General features: G+C 45.3%; 1 pseudogene; it reads right to left on the reverse strand.

The window, feature by feature from the left end:
• Positions 1-12,505: 12,505 nt before the first annotated feature.
• On the reverse strand, positions 12,506-13,079 carry LOC138429587 (large ribosomal subunit protein uL22-like; annotated as a pseudogene).
• Between the last annotated feature and the right edge of the window lie 1,159 nt (positions 13,080-14,238).

The following is a 14,238-nucleotide window of genomic DNA, read 5'->3' on the forward strand; positions in this document are numbered from 1 at the left end:
AAAAACAGTTATACATATTGGAACTGAATTACAGGCTTTAAAAGTAAAACTAACATTATCCTGTCATGCAGACTATTGGTGGATCTGTGTAACACCCCTAAAAGTAAATGATACAGATTATAACTGGGAAAGGATTAAAAATCATATTTCAGGTGTATGGAATAGCTCCAGCATTAGTTTAGATCTAAGAAAGCTTCATGGCCAGATAAGAACACTAGAACATTCTCATCTGGATTTTAATGCTGCAGGGGCTACTAATGATTTTTTTCGTACCTTTTCTAACTTTATTACTGAAAAAAATATCCTATCAGCTATCTTCAGTTATGTTGCTATAGCAGTCTTAATCCTATTTCTCATTATAATCCTTCCTTATATTGTCAAAACTCTCCAACAGAGCACTCAGAAGCTCGCGACTGAGATCCATCTGTCTGTCTTAAAAAATAAAAAAGAGGGAGATGCCAGGAGCCAGCACATGAGATCCCAACCATGACAAGGTCATGAGAAGACCTGACAAGCAAGGCAGATCGGGACTCCAGGGATTTCAAAAAAGCTGCCCCGGCACTCACCTTAAAGATGATATCTGTCTTTCTGAAGCTTGCTATACTAGACTGCTCTCTAATTTCTGTGACACAGGCAGAAGGCCTTCCCCGATCTCTTTCCAAACAAATTCAACTTAAAACTTTAATCAATATGTCTCCCGGACTGTGGCATCCTATAAGATTATCCAGGATGAGAAGAATATTTCAATCTAAACCCCTTTTGCTAGCATTTTAGTTTGCTTGACAAATGTGTTTATGCCCTTGGTACTAATGCACATGACTGATCACAACACCTTAATCATAAACAGCATAAAGAACCTGAACACACAAAAGGCCCTAATAGGCACAGAGCCCTTCGGGGGGTGAGGAAGCCCTATTAGAGAACATAAAGAATATTATTCTATAAAGTTGTTACTGGATCAATGTTTGCTTGCTGTGTTTTTGCTCTTAATATGCTGAGGTTGTACAATAAAAACTATTGTTAATATAATTAGGACTTCAGAAGAAAAGAGTTTAGCCCTAGTGTGAAAACAATAAGACAATTGTTAATTTTAGCCGAGTGTAAATTTAGCTGGTGACCTCTGCGAGAGAGCTGACCTTTCTGTTACATTTCTACTATGTTGCAACCTGCTGTACCTTTACCCTATGAGACTGCAACTTTTCTGTTTTCTCTTAAGCTCAAGGCCAGAAGATAATGCACAAAAGTCTACTATGGAAAAGACTCTCATAAACAAAGAAGTATGCAGAAAACATCCTGGGGTTTGTAAAGGGCAAACTGATGTAATGTTGGACTAGCTCTGTATGCTTATCTCTCATTTCCCTTTAGAAATGTACTGCTGCTGCTGCTGCTAAGTCGCTTCAGTCGTGTCCGACTCTGCGACCCCGTAGACGGCAGCCCACCAGGCTCCCCTATCCCTGGGATTCTCCAGGAAGAACACTGGAGTGGGTTGCCAGTTCCTTCTCCAATGCATGAGAGTGAAAAGTGAAAGCGAAGTCGCTTAGTCATGTCCGACTCTTAGCAGCCTCATGGACTGCAGCCCACCAGGCTCCTCCATCCATGGGATTTTCCAGGCAAGAGTACTGGAGTGGGGTGCCATTGCCTTGCTAACTTAGGGTATAAAAATTACTGTAAAAAATAAAGCGGTGGCAGCAAAACAGCAGACCTTGCTGCACATCCTAGTCTGGTCTCTCTCTCTGCTCTCGCCAACTCCGTTCATCCTGAAGGTACCCCTAGATCCTGCCAAGGCTAGATCCTGGCAGTAAGGTATAGTATATAATAGGGTATGCAGTATAACAAAATATTTTAAACTACATACAAAAATGAGATAGTGCTGTCTCCAGCTACAGGACACTTGGATGCTCAGAGGGTGAGGCCCGACACCGCCAGGACCTTGGAGAAGGGCAGGGTGGATGGGGGAAGAAAGGCTCTGCTCTCATCTTTCTATAAAGCTGTTGGTCTAAAAATATGAGATTGTTGTTCAATAGCTCAGTCGTGTCCAACTCTTTGCAAACCCATAGACTGCAGCACTGCAGCCAGGCTTCCTTGTCCTTCACTGTCTTCTGGAGTTTGCTCAGACTCATGTCCATTGAGTTGATGACGCCATCCAACCATCACATCCTCTGCTGCCTGCTTCTCCTCATGCAATGAGAAGCCTGCGCATGGCAACTAGAGAGTAGCCCCTGCTCAACACAACTAGAGAAGAGCCCACACAGCTATGAAGGGCCCAGCACAGCCAAAAATAAATAAATAAAATTTAAAAATAGTGTCTTTGATGAAAAGTTTTTAAATCTAATGTAATTGTTACTGTGTTTAGTGCTTTTTCCATCTGCTTTAAAAAAATCTCCTACCCTCAGGTCACAAAGATCCTTTCCTATTCTATCTTCTGAAAAGTAGTATTGTTTTGCCTATTTCATTTAAGACTAGTATTCACCAGGAGATGTTTGTATATATTGGGATTGTTATTCTTATTTTATCCCATTTGGGGATCCAGTTATCCCAGCACCATTTGTGAAAAGATTGCTATTTCCCCACTGCTCTGCAGAGCCACCCTTGTCATAAACCAAGTGTCCATATTAGCAGGATTCATTTTGGGGCCCTCCATTCTATTGTTTGTTCATCTTTGTGCAGTGGCTCAGACAGTAAAGCGTCTGTCTACAATGCAGGAGACCCGGGTTCGAGCCCTGGGTTGGGAAGATCCCCTGGAGAAGGAAATGGCAATCCACTCCAGTACTATTGCCTAGAAAATCCCACGGACAGAGGAGCCTGGCAGGCTGCAGTCTATGGGGTCGCAAAGAGTTGGACACGACTGAGCAACTTCAGTTCACTTCACTTCTTCACACAGGCTGTAGCTTTATAACAAACTTTGATATCTATAGGGCAAGTCCCTCCCACTGTGTTCTTTTTCAAGAGTGTCTTGACTATTTGCTTCATGATCAGACACAAGTTTGTACAGATTCTTTTAAGTATTGAAAATACAAGAGCCATGTTGTGGCAGTCATTTTCTGAACACTTATTACAGTGACTTTCCCGTTTTGTAGTTGGCCATGCTGTCCAGGTCACTCATGAGCATCAAGCACTTGCGTGTGGCTGGCTGGAAGTGCAATGTGCTGTAAGTGTAAAAAACACCAGGTCTCAAAGACTTAGCATGAAAAAAAGAATACAGGATCTCTCACTAATGATTTTTGTTGATTACATGTTGACATGATCTTTCAGGTATATTGGGTTAAATGAATATATTACCAAAATTAATTTCACCTATCTCATTTTACTTTTTCTTAATGTGACTACTAAAAACTGTGAAATTGTATATGTGGCTTGTCTTTGCAGCTCACACTGTTTCTATTGGACAACATGGGGGGAACTGACCAGTGACCCCCAAAGACATCCAGGTCCTTCTCTGGAACCTGTGACTGTTACCTCATGGCAAAAGGGACTTTGCAGATGTGATTAAGGATATGAACAATTATCTTGGATTATCTAGATTATCTTGGATTATATGCAATGACAAAGGTCCTCAAAGGAGGCAGAGTGAGATGTGACAACAAAAGAGAAAGAATTCAGCGATGGAAACAGAGATCAGAGTTATTCATGTGGGCAGCTCCCAGAACTGGAAGAAACAAAGATTCTTTCCTGGGCTCTCCAGAAGCCTTGTCCATACCTTGATTTTAGCTCTGTAAGACTCTAGCTTCCAGACTTCTGGCCTCTGGAACTGTAAGAGAATAGAATTTCTGTTATTTCAAGTTGCTAAATTTGTGGTAATTTGTAACAGCAGCCATAAGGAACTAATACAGACAGCATGCTTCTAAAATTATTTTTAATTTTAATATTATACCCACCATATATTCAATAAAAATTTTCAGGTTTTCATAGCACACATCAGTTATTAGGAAAAACTAGTATTCATGCCTGCAGAATCCCATGGACAGAGGAGCCTGGCAGGCTACAGTCCATAGCATCGCAAAGAGTCAGACACGACTGAAGGGACTTAGCATGCACGCAAACTACAGTACCAGAGATGTCAAGGATAGAACATCATTCTGAGAGGGAGCTCCAAGACCAGTATATAGTCATGTGTAAGAGACAATTCTACTGAAGAACAGTATATCCAGAAGGAAATATTCAGAACTCTTGCACCTCAACAGTAAGAAAACAAACAATCAGAAAATGAACAAGAGATATGAACAGACATTTCAGCTAGGAAGATACAAAAATTGTTAATAAGCATATGAGAAGATGCTCAGCATCACTAGTGATTGCTCCTACTGCTGCTGCTAAGTCACTTCAGTCGTGTCCTACTCTGTGTGACCCCATAGACGGCAACCCACCAGGCTTCCCCATCCCTGGGATTCTCCAGGTAAGAACACTGGAGTGGGTTGCCATTTCCTTCTCCAATGCATGAAAGTGAAGTCGCTCAGTCGTGCCCAACTCTTCGAGACCCCATGGACTGCAGCCTACCAGGCTCCTCCATCCATGGGATTTTCCAGGCAAGAGTACTAGAGTGGGATGCCATTGCCTTCTCCAATCACTAGTGAGTAGGGACATGCAAATCAAAATCACAATAAGGTACGATTTCACAGCCACTAAAACGGCTGTAATCAAAAAGACAGAGAAATTTCAACAGTGGTAAAATGGTAAAGACTCCGAGCTTCCACTGTAGGGGTTGGGACTAAGATTCCACATGCTACGTGATGTGGCCAAAAAAAAAAAAAAAAATTCTAAAGATGTATCCTTGCCTATCTCTTTTGATTGGTCTCAACCTTTTTAAGGCAATCTTGCCCATTTGCCATTGATTCTAATTCCCCTTCAGTGGAACTGGCTTGTAAGCTGCAGGATTCTGTCTTAGATACTGGAGGGAAAGAAGGTGCCCCTAAGCCATAGCGTTTTGGGGATTTTCTATGCACACGGGCTTCCTGGTGGCTCAGCAGTAAAGAATCCACCTGCAACATAGGAGTCGCAGAAGACACAGTTTCAATCCCTGGGTCGGGAAGATCCCCTGGAGGTGGGCATGACAATGTACTCCAATATTCTTGCCTGGAGAATTCCGTGAACAGAGGAGCCTGGCAGGCTACAGTCCATAGAGTCTCAGAATCAGACAAGATTGAAGTGACTTAGCATGCAGGCACATACGTACAATCACATCCACGATGAGTATCAATAGTTTTATTTCTTCCTTCTAATCCTTTTGCCCTTTATTTCTTTTTTACTCCCCTGGATAGACATTAAAGGAACATTGATGGTAAGTGGAGGTAGGGGCATCCTAACCTCATGTAGTTCCTGATTGTGGCCACAGCCTCCAAGGTGGCCCCAGCTGCCCTTGCCTGCTGGTGTTCACACCCTTGTTTAGTCCTTCTCTCAAAAAAAGTATTTTTAATAACCACAGTGTCTCGTTAACATTTGTCAGCATACATAGTTACATTTTCCCCTGTTACATCCCTATGTCTTCTTTTGTAACTGGAGCCTTATTTTGTATCCTTTTCTTTCCCTTTTGGCTCCCACAACTCTCAGCTGGGGCATGTCAACTCTTTAGTTGCAGCATGTGAACTCCTAGTTGTGACAGGTGGGATCTGGTTCCCTGACCAGGGATCCAACCCAGGCCCCCGGCATTGGGAGCGCAGAGTCCCAGCCCTGGGTCACCAGGTAAGCCTTCTCACGTTGTTGAGCGGTGTATGCCACTGCTGGGCTAGGACACGAAAGACAGCAGCAGCATCTGCCTCTCTATTACAGTTCCCTGGTGGTCTAGCGGGGCTAGGATCCGGCGCTTTCACCGCCACAGCCTGGGCTCAATTCCCGGTCATGGAAGTCAATTTTAGGACTGACCTGATGGCTCAGCAGGTAAAGAACCCTACAGTGAAGGAGACACAGAAGACCTGGGTTTGATTTCTGGGTCGGGAAGATCCCCTGGAGGAGGGCACAGCGACCCACTCCAGTATTCTTGCCTGGAGAACCCCGCGGACAGAGGAGCCTGGTGGGCTACAGTCCAAAGGTCACAAAGAGTTAGACACGACTGAGTGTCTAAGCGCGCACCTCTCTATTACCTAGGGTACCTATTGTTCTTATTTATGCTGTTTTATACCCTTGGGTTATATCTGTGTGCTGGACATTGTTTTTGAGAAATTATTTATAGAAAGTTCTTGAGGCTCAAGATAATGTTATCTCTACTAGAGATAACTTATTTTGCTGGCTCTTGAGGGCACTAGCAAATTTGGAACCACGTAACTCTGAAATCTTTGCCCAGCCCCCTGAGGCTGCCAGTACTGGAGCTCTGCCCTTTCTAAACTGAAAACCCCAATGCATAAACAGCCTTTAGGAAAGGTTTCACTTCACTTACCATCCTCTCATCATCTCAGTTCAGTAGTTCTTCAAATCTTGTTATTTCTCTGATGTTTTTAAGACGAATTTTTAAAAACCTTTTATTTTACATTGGACTATATTTGAGTAACAATGTTGTGCTAGTTGACTTTTAAAGTTTTGAGCATGAGGATTTGTTTGAATTATCTAGGCTTCTATATCCAGAATTGGTGGTCCCTTTGATCCTCATTTGAGGGATCCGATAAGTAGCAATATCTTCAGAGAAGGTAGGGTCCTCACTGCTAGAAGATGAATCATAACTGGGCTTGGGCAATCATGGTAACCCCCTTCCTCTAGGCCTGAGGTGGCATTATGACTCACTTTTGAGGAAAAAAAATAAAGATATAAGAGGAAAACGCCTAAGAAGTTGTGGATGATTTTTTGTGCCCTTTTGAAAGAGCGCTGATTGGGAACCAGAGCCCATTCTCTTCGTTGTGCTTTGGGATGATGCCGTGGACGGAAGTCACACTTGAGTCTGTGGCACTCCTCTTATGACCGAGGGAAAGGCCAAGAAAATTGCAGAAGTATCAACTCATGGTTTTTTGTATTGTTGAGCCACTCAAAAAATCCTGGAACCCTTTGCTTTCAACCTTCTTAAATATTCCTATGGTTTCACCGTTAGTCAGGTTTTCTGTTATGTGCAGTTCACTGTGTTCCTAACTGACATATTATCCTTTAAGATTCAGCTTTAGGGACTTCCTCGGTGGTCCAGTGGGAAGATCCCCTAGAGAGGAAACAGCAAGCCACTCCAGTATTTTTGACTGGAAAATCCCATGGACAGAAGAGCAACTGAGCACACACCGGTGGTCCAGTGGTTAAGAATCTGCCTTGCAATGCAGGGGACACAGGTTCAATTCCTGGTCACAGAACTAAAATCCCGTATGCTGCTGAGCACGAGTGCTCTAAGTACTGAGCCCACCCCACAACTAGAGAGTCTGTTCGCCATGATGAAAGATCTCATGTGCCTCAACTACGACCCGACACAGCCAAATAAACAAAAATTAAAAAAAACAACCCCCAGCTTTAAATGTCACTTCCTCAGGAGGCCTTTCTGAAACCTCCAACACATTCAACAATGCTCTCTACTTTCCCCTCAGTGCCCCTCATCATATTTCGAATTCTCTGTTGAATGACAGTCTCTTTCTGGGCTGAAAGCACTTGAGAACAGAGACCTTAATAGGTATCCTAGAATCCAGCCCAGTGCCAAGCATGGTAGCCTCTTAATAAATAATTAACTATCGAATAGACAAAGGCGTCAAGAGCATAAGTGGAAGAAGAAACTGGATAAAAACCCTGGAGGATGTGAATTTAAATTTGTGCGTCTACTAACAGATGAAAACTCTTAAAGCTCAGAGAATCATTACAGAAGGGCTGGATGATCACCGTGAGAACTGGGTGTGAGTGTTTATGTGGTGCAAGTGAGAGCTGCCAAATAGTGCTAAAGACCCAGCTGGGATCAGAGACCGTAAATGTGCATTGGCATAAGTCGGCAGAATTTTGAGATTTTCTGCTGCAATGTTCAGCTGTCTGGGTGTGGGAAAGAAGTTGGGTAACTGGACTGATCCAAAGATGGGGCTCTCAGGACAGGCTGCTTTCTGCCCTGTTCTCTGGTAAAGTAAGTAAAGGTAGATTGAATTTGTATTTCCACTCTCTCACTAGAGAGAACTTGTACAACTCAAAGGCTTGCCTTTTCACTCCAGGCTTGGAGACATCCCTTGACTAAAGCACGCACGACAGAGGTCTGTCCCTATCACCCACTTGCCACGGAAGGCTAGTGAAGGGGATCTGTGAATTTCCTAAAGTGTGTGTGTTGGGGTGTGTGTGCATGCTGCGGGCATGTGTGGGTGCCTGTGCACTCACTTTTCTGGAATGAACGTCTATCACTTCCACCAGATTCTCCAAAGTGTCTGTGATCCAGAAAGGCAAGAATCACTGACTTGGGGTTATAGCTCCTAACCAAGGACCGCCGTGTGACTCTGTCAACCAGGGCTTGACTGATGGCTAATCACACCCCTGCTTATTAACGAGAGGCAGCCTGGGACGTCGGTGGACTCGAAGGACAGAAGCCCGGGCTATGTTACTCAGTGTCTCTGTTTTCTATCAAATGGGAATGATGATCACAGTTCCTTATCTCAGAAGGCTGTTGCAAAGATTCAATGAGTTAGTATTAAGTGCTTAGGACCATGCCTGGCACTTAGTAAGAGATCATTTTTATTTTACCTAGAAGGGCTTCTCCAGTGGCACAATGTTAAAGAATCTGTCTGCCAATACAGGAGACACAAGAGATGTGGGTTCAATCCCTGGGTTGGGAAGATCCCCTGGAGTAGAAAATGGCAACCTACTCCAGTATTCTTGCTTGGAAAATTCCAAGAGGAGCCTGGCGGGCTACAGACCACGGGGTCACCAAGAGTTGGACACAAGTGAGCACAGCACAGTGGTTAGCCTAACCCACACTCAGGACAAAGTTCAGTCAGGAGGCGTCATTTGTGGGAGCATCTTTGCTACCAGTCTTGTACTAATCTAAGCATTCTCTTCTCTCTGATACTGTGTAATCTGGGGCAAGTTCCTTAACCACTCTCTGCCTCAATTGTCTTATCTGCAGTATGGTGATAATAATAGTAACTACCTCATAAGATTGTTGTAGGCATTCTATGTGAGCTCAAAACGTGATTCCAACTCACTAAATGCTGATATTATTATTATTACTGCTCTAAGTATATTCTGGGGAAGCAAATGGCAACCCACTCCTGTACTCTTGCCTGGAAAATGCCATGGACAGAGGAGTTTGGAGGGCTACTGTCCATGGGGTCACAAAAGAGTCAGGCACAACTTAGTGACTAAGCAACTACAACAAAAAGGTACATTCATGCTCCTCATTTTGCAGCTGGCTCCCACAGCCTTCCCTCCCACTGGAATCTTCACAGCACACAAAGCACCTCACACACACCTCATCGGGCTCACAGTGGCTCATGGAGGTGAAGACTTGAGACGCAGAGAAAGGACTGACCCTACAGCCTCTCTACCCTCTCCTTTCCTCATGGCGTCCCTTCCTTCCCTGGTTTCCATCCATAACAATCCCACTTGCGAAATCCCACACTTACCACAAAGCCCTTCCAGTTCCCCTAAATCAGAATCCCTGGTTGGAACAACTGAGTGACCTGTGCACAATTCTGCAGGGGCTGCACAGCTCGCCTCCCCACCAGGCCGCAGACTCCCAGGGAACAGGCTGGCCCACTTCCTCCTTCTACTGTATCCATCGCCATTCTCGGGACAGAGTGCCTGCTCTAGAGAGCTGCTGAGTGACGGAAATGGAATACTTGATGACTCTATTATTCCTAGCTGTTCACATGTTTAAGGGAAGGGAGGAAGAGACACTGGGAGGTTGCTCTGCCCTGCAGACTAAGAGACTGTGCACGTAGACAGACAGTGGCCCGATCATACGGAGAAACACAACTCCCCCACGACTTCTGCAACCTGCCCAGGAAACCACCTCCTCATCTACAGTAAACCACCCAGGAAACCTATAAATCAGATTTGCAGGAAGTCAGACTATCTCTAATATCTAGGAAGCGAAACAATAACTTCTATAACAATTGGCTCAAAACACCCAGGACTTGATTAATCACTGTCAGCTTCTCTTATTTTGGTCCCCAGTTCCAACCAATCGCTGTCAGCTTCTCTTATTTTGGCCCCCAGTTCCAACGTGGGATCAATCATGGAAAGTCAAATGTGTACCCCTAACCAGTCATATGTGTGTGTGCTAAGTAGCTTTAGCTGTGTCTGGACTCTGTGTGACCCCATGGACTGTAGCCTGCCAGGCTTCTCTGTCCATGGGATTCTCTAGGCAAGAATACTGGAGTGGGTTGCCATGCCCTCCTGCAGGGCATCTGGACCCAGGGATCGAACCTACATCTTTTACACCTCTTTCATTGGCAGGTAGGTTCTTTACCACTAGTACCACCTGGGAAGCCCAACCAATCATATAGGATGCCCAGTATCTAGTGAGCCTGGCTACAAGCTTCATGCCAACAGCCTCAGTCAGACATACCTGGAACTTTCCTTTTATTTTCACTATTAAATTTTCCCATCCCTCTGCCTGCCTTTGAGTCTCTCCTAAATGCAAGTGACCTTGGCTGACTCTCTTGCTCTAGCAAGGACAGAATAAATAGCCTGCCTGTGCTTTTCTCATTTGGTTGGTTATCTCCACAAGACCCAAGAATGAAAGTGCAAACAGCAGAGGCTCAGACCTCTGTCAGTTCCCCGGTTTCCCCTGGGGTGGAGCTCTGAACCCTCAAACAGCAGAGTTGCTGGCTGATCCACTGGAAATGCTGAGCAGACCTTTGGACTCCACTGTGTGAGAGCTGGGGAGGCCAAATTGACTCAGATTAAATCCCCCAGGCATAAAATCACAAAAGAGTTTTTGTTAGATGCTGATTGGGAGGGAGACACTCCAAAGATTTGGTGAAAGGGTAGGACAGCTGGGAGTAAAGCAATGAGGGAAAGTCAGGCATCTTGCCTAGAACTGGACTAGGGATTGCCTACAGCTGCCTGGGTGGGATGGAGATTTGAGTCAAGATTCTTATCTAACCTCCACCAAAATTCTTTATCTAATACACAGATATTTACTGTAGTGCAGGGCACTGTTGTGACCAGCAAAGCCCCTGGCCTCATGGAGCTCACGCCCTAGTGGGGAAAGACAGACAATAAATGACTAAGTTATGCTTATATAATCTCAGAAGTGGTCATGTTGCAGGATGGGGGACCCCTTCCAGGACCCAAGAGCGGGCTCTTGTCTAACACTTGGCAAACAATTGTCTGAGGACACGCGTGCTGACAAAGCAAGAGACTTTATTGGGAAGGGGTACCTGGGTAGGGGCCTTCCCTGGTGGCTCAGTGGCAAAGAATCCGCCTGCCAATGCAGGAGATGTGGGTTTGATCCCTGGGTCGGGAAGATCCTCTGGAGAAGAAATGGCAACCCACTCCAGTATCCTTGCCTAGGAAATCCCATGGACAGTGGAGCCTGGTTGACTACAGTCCATGGGGCCACAAAAGAGCTGGACACGACTTAGCGACTAAACAACAATAACAACCAGATTGGAGAGCAGCAGGGTAAGGGAACCCAGGAGGACTGCTCTGCCAGATGGCTCGCAGTCTTGGATTTTATGGTGAGAGGGATAGTTTCTGGGGTGTCTCCGACGAATCCCTCTGACTCAGGGTCCTTCGTGGTGGTGCATAAACTCAGTCAAGACGGATTCCGGCCAGAAGGATTCTGGGAGTTGGTAAGATATATGGATTGGCCATATATCCTGCCTCCTTTTGACTGACCTTTCCGAAATTCTTCTGGTTGGTAATAGCTTGTTTGTCCCACAGGCCTTACCAGATCCTCCGGCTGTAAGATTAGCTCATGCAAGTGGTTACTATTGTGTCTGGCCAGGGCAGGAGGTTTCAGTCAGTGGTTCCCCTAACAGTTAGAGCCTTGAGGAAAATAGGATGTTGGACAGCATCCAATAGGATGCTGAGGGTGAGACCAGGGTATGTGGAAGCGTGACTGGGGAAGGTCTCTCTGAGGAATGGCATTTGAGCTGACACCAGACGGAACCAGAAATGGCAGGGGAAGCTGAGGAAGCAACTTAGGCAAAGGCCCTGAGGCAGGACTGGCTTTGACACACTCCATATGGATCAGAAAGAGGGTGGGTGTGCCTAGAGCAGCTTGAGGGGAAGGTAATGGAGATGGGACCAGGAACGAAGAGAGGGCTTTCGATGTCGTGCAAAGAGTTTAGGTGTTTTTTTTTAAATTTTAAATATAATATATATTTAAATTTGCTTCCCAGGTGGCTCAGGCGATAAAGAATCTGCCTGCAATGCGGGAGACCTGGATTCGATCCCTGGGCTGGGAAGATCCCCTGCAGGAGGGTATGGCAACCCACTCCAGTATTCCTGCCTGGAGAATCTCCATGAACAAGGCAGTCTACAGTCCATGGGGTCACAAAGAGTCGGACATGACTGAGCGACCAAGCACAGCACAGCACATATTTAAATTATATATATATATATATATATATATATATATATATATTCTTTTTTTTTTACTTTTATTTGCATTTATTTTTGGCAGCATTTATTCCTGGGCCATAAGTTTTTGTTTCTTCAGTTTCTCCTGGGATCTCTTTTTCTTCTGTGCAACCTCCTCTCCTGGTTTAGGAACGATCTGTTCTTTTTCAGTAAGGATCATCTCAGTGTGGCAGGATCAGCTCATGTAGGGGTTGATCCGACCGTGAGCTCTGTAAGTCCTGCGCCGCATCTTGGGGGCTTTGTTCACTTGGATATGCTCAACGACCAGAGAATCTACATCTAAGCCCTTAAGTTCAGCATTACTCTCTGCATTTTTGAGCATGTGTAGTAAAAATTCAGCACTCTTTTTGGGCCACCGACCCTGCGTCCAGCCCCGCTGTCTGGCCTGTGCACACCTACCAACTCCACCGACGTAACGATGGAATGGCACGGATTGCTTCTTTAAAGTGACCTCCTGCAGGTACTTGCTGGCTTTTCGGATATGCATTCCCTTTATGGCCTCGGCAGTTTCACAAGTGTTCTTAAAGTGAACATGAAGATTTGAACCTCTTGATTTGCATGATTTTGTGGGGCTTTCTGGGTCAAGTGAATAGCGCACCATTATTAGGGGTCACCTCAGGCCGCTTACTGGAAAAGCTAAATTTAATATATATTTAAAATTTAAATATAATAGGAAGCATTAAATGATTTGCCTGCCTTGCCATTTTGTCCAAGCCCTAGGAGAGCTTCCTTGTTGAGATCTTGTCCAGATCCTGGCAGTCGGGGGATGTAGGTGGGGGGATGGTATTGAGGGGATAGGATGTGGCTCTGACCTAGTTGCTTTAAGTCACAACCAGAATCCCTTGCTCAAGGGGACAAAATGGGCCACAGAGAGTGTGTAAACCCCTGAAGTTGCACACTAATTTTGTACATGTGTGTACTCTACTTTAGGGACAATCTCAGGCTTTGTCAGATTCTCAGAGGCATTTCTATAACCAAAAGAAGATAGGAAAGGAAGCTATTGACTTGTATCTTTCACTTGCGAGCTTCATCTTAGCAAGGACCCACAGACTTGGCCAAGGCTGAGGGAGGGGAATAGGGAGGGAGATGCTTTTTACTGTGCACCAGGCACTTTACCTATTTTAAAAATTTTTTTGATTGAAGTATAATCGACTTAAAATGTTATATCAGTTTCAAGTGGACAACAGAGTGATTCAATATTTTTGTACATTACAAATGATCACCACTGCTTTACCTATTTTTAAAAATCCACTTCGGGGTAAAGGACTGAAGCTGGAGAAGAATGGACAGGGTAGGGAAGAAGGTGCAGAAGCTTTGTTTGTGGGCCAGGGCAGGACAGTGAGGTGCCCACTGGCTCTGACTTGCCACCCAACCCCTAACCTGTGCTCACAGCCCTCAACTCTGAAGAGCTTGTCCCAGACAGGTGGGTCCGGGCAGAGGGGCTTGGCTGCCTGGCAAGCACCCACCGCACTGCTCTGTGGGAGTGGCCACAACAGATGCCCTGCAACTCAGAACCTGCTCAGGACCTGAAGCCACTCAGGAACTGCCACGGTCCTACGCCTGAGCCCCAGGCTTCTCAAGTCCTGCAACTTCACTTCTGAAAGTTCCAGAAGCTGGGGCCTCTGAAGCCGGGTACACTGCAGACCCCAACTGGAGCTCTGGACTCAGACCTGAATGCATCTCTCAGTGGCTTTTATGAGGGGTCCATCCCCAACATCTTGGTTGATCATTTTGCTTTGAGTTAAAGCTCTCTTGCTCTGCCTGGCATCCAAGCCCAGC

This window comes from Ovis canadensis, chromosome 1 (assembly GCF_042477335.2).
Source record: "Ovis canadensis isolate MfBH-ARS-UI-01 breed Bighorn chromosome 1, ARS-UI_OviCan_v2, whole genome shotgun sequence".
In the NCBI taxonomy this organism is placed as follows: Eukaryota; Metazoa; Chordata; class Mammalia; order Artiodactyla; family Bovidae; genus Ovis; species Ovis canadensis.